The sequence below is a fragment of the Hibiscus syriacus genome, unplaced genomic scaffold (genome assembly GCF_006381635.1).
Source record: "Hibiscus syriacus cultivar Baekdansim isolate YM2019G1 unplaced genomic scaffold, ASM638163v2 tig00110328_pilon, whole genome shotgun sequence".
In the NCBI taxonomy this organism is placed as follows: Eukaryota; Viridiplantae; Streptophyta; class Magnoliopsida; order Malvales; family Malvaceae; genus Hibiscus; species Hibiscus syriacus.
The window spans coordinates 7638939-7642467 of record NW_024062685.1 but is presented as its reverse complement, the minus strand read 5'-3'; positions in this window follow the sequence as shown (position 1 = coordinate 7642467).

Genomic DNA, 3529 nt, shown 5'->3' with positions numbered 1-3529 from the left:
GTACATTCATATTAGAAGGTTAAATTTATAGAATGTGTATTAAAACATTGACTAAATTAATAGAATGTGTAAACATTAAAGACTAAATCTATAATTATGTCAATTTTTTTAACTGCCACATCACCACCGATGTGAAAAATTAACTATCAGTGGTTTGATTGAAACATTTAAATAGTTTGATAGTCTGATTGATTGAATCAAAACATCAGTGGTCAAAATGAAAACAGACTATAGTTTAGTGGTGACTAGTGTAGTTTATCCAAAAATTTTCAACTTAGAGCTATTTAAAAGAGGTGTTCAAAATTAACCGATCGAATGTTTGCCAGCTGATTAAAGCGTTTATAATACTATTCTTTAGTTGTAACCATAAATTTAATGAAAAAAATATAATCATAAGCAATAAAGGTTATAACCCCAACCTTTCAATTCACTATTGAATGCTTGCCAGCTGATTAAAGCGTTTAAATACATAAAGCATTTACATTGAAGTTCTTATAGTGGCAATTACTGAAGGTTAATAAGTCATTTTATTGTATTAAATGTAAATAAACATTTAGATTTGACAAAGCAAACCAATTCCTAGTTGAATCAGGTTGTATTTTATCATGACAATAATAATTCGTATCAAAATATTACGTACCACATTGATGCAAGGTTGAACCGACATTTGAATTCATACTTACACATTCGAATCCAACGTCAGTTCGAATTCGTTTCCAAATTGTTGAAAAAATAGACTGTTGCAAAACGAGACATTAGCACTGTCTGAAAAATATTAAATAAAACAATCAATCAGAACAATAATGGTGTCGTTGTAATCCATTGTCTTAGAAACGAATTATTCTCGATGTGTATAATCGTTACTATGGACAAATGGTCCCCCGAAGTTAACACAACTCTCCAAATTCCGTACATCCGAAAGATGGAGTGAACTTGGTGGTATTGTTCTTCTCTCAAATCGAACAACACTCAATAAAGGTTATGAAAACCAAAGAGAGTGTCTCAAAGCAAATGTTTGCTTGGAGATATCTCAAAATGAATGAGCTAATTTTTTAGGATAAAATTGTCATTTCAAAAGTACAATTTGATCATGTTAAACATAAAATTAAATGTCATTTAAAGTAGGTTACAAATTTGAGCGTTAATCAACAAATAAAACAAGTAAGATTAAAATCGATAATTCTGTGTAAACTTACATGTATATCCGATATTTTTTTGAATAATTCTAATATCTAAAATAGGGGAGTAAATAAATAAACAAATAAACAAACATTGCAATATGAAGAAACTTTACCAAGTAATTTAGGAGAGTTTTCTTTTTTATCAGTTTGGAGTGAATATAAAAATAATATATATCCGAAACTTTTTAATTATTTGACTATAAACGTTCATACACTCTCAAATATCACGTTCTAAGTTCTAACCTGAAATATAGAAAAATAACAATAATTTCTTTTTATTTTTATTTTTTTGGTATAAAAGTTGGTGAAAAGAGGATCTAGAGTAGGGTTGTAAATGAGACGAGACAAATCGTAAGTTATTTGAGATGGACTCGATCAAAGTTCGATAAATAGTCGACTCGAATGGACTCGAGTTCTTAATGAGCTACTTGGTACATGACTTGAAAAACTCGTGAACAACTAAAAAATATAATATATTAAGATTTATTTTTTTTTTAAAATTATTAATAATATTAACATTTATGTGTTATTGTTGTTTTTTTGTTGAAAAAAAATACATTATAAGGTTTTTATGTTTTTAAGGTTCATGTTTGAGTTTGAGGTTTTAATCTAGTTAAGTTTAAGATTTTTTTTCTTTTCGAGCTTTTACTAGCTTTAGTTCAAGATTCCGAGTTCGAGTCGAGCTTGAAAATTTTAGGTTTATGAGTTTTCCAGTAGAGTCAAGTTTTATTTTAGAGTTTTCGAGTCGAGTCAAGCTCAATAACTTTCATTTTTATTTAGTTAAGATATGCTCACTTAGAATTAATTGTAGTTAGACTTGTAACAGATTATTGATGTAGTACAATGAATATATAAAATTAAAAATACTAAACTACACAAATGATCACTAATATTTGAGTAAATTTTTTATTTTTCCCATTGAAATTACACAAGTAATAAATTAATCGAGACCATTTTACAGAATATGTCTGAAAATGATTTGAACTGATATAGAACGCCACCGGCGCAGAATGAAGCAGTCGAAACATTGCCAATTGTTGGCAATAGTTCCAATCTCAATATACTCCGAACATATAGAATACTGCAAAAATTATTTGATGGCAACAGGTGACAATGCTTAGACTGCTTCCTTTTGTATCGCTGGGTTTCGTATCGAATCAGATCATTCTCAGACATATACTACAAAATGGACTCGATCAATTTGTTACATTTAAAATTTTAGTGGAAAAACAAAAATTTACACAAATATTAATGTCCATTAGTATAGTTTACCCTTTTTAGTTTTGTATATTCAATATACCATATCAACCGTCCATTAAAAGTCTGACTCTAATATTATGAGACATAAAGGCTTCATGGAAATGAACCAACCTTCTGTTGGACTTATTTGCACAACTGGAAAACAGGAAAGCTTATTCAAGACTCAAACTTCTTACTTAACTCAGATTAACAAAAAAAAAAAATGAATTGGATTAATTCAATTTTGTATTAATTTTAAATTTGAATCCATTATTTTGGGTTTATTTCAAATTTAGTAAATTAAGTTGATTTCATGACAGATATATTTCCAACAAATACATCTGATGCATATGCCAAGGTAAGATGGCAATTAGATGTGTTTCCTTATCTTCCCATTCTCGCCTTCCTTGTATATAAACCCTTGGTGTTCGCCTCAGTTGTCAACAACAACACAAACCCATCTTCATTGTATTATCATTTGTGTTGAAACTTGTTCTTGAGGTTCGACAATGACTTGATCTATGGTTTTACAGGGATGTATGCAGACAATGAGAAACTGAAGGATTTGTTGAAGTCCAAGACTGGTAAAGCCCCAGAAAAAACCCAACAAGGAACTCTATAAATTGGTCATTGATAGTGATGTGGAAATGGTGGTAAGGTTGGTGATTGTATTTTCTAGCCTCATCATGAGCATGGTAAGAAAGAACTTTGAAGAAGGTCTTGGTGCATCCATCAAGAAATTAACCGGTGGAAAGGACCAAGTAGCGAACAAGTACTTGACTCTTCGCTTTTCTTGAAGCACCCACGATCCGAGTAAACATGAGACCCCTGAGTGGAACTAACTTAAGATTACTTTGTTTTTGTTTATGACAGGCTCATGGGAGAAGCATCAGATAACACAAAGCTAACACCAGGCTCTCTCATCGAGATTTCTCGGCTTCCAGGCTATGTTCTCGAAACCAAGGGTGAGTGTGTGAAGGTGAGATAGTGTTGTTCTGATATCTGAGTTCTTACCGAGTATAGCTGTATGCAGAAATGTGAGAAAATAAGTAGTGTTTTTGAATGGTTTGCAGTGATGGGTGAAGTGATATCCAAGGTTGAGAGTGAAC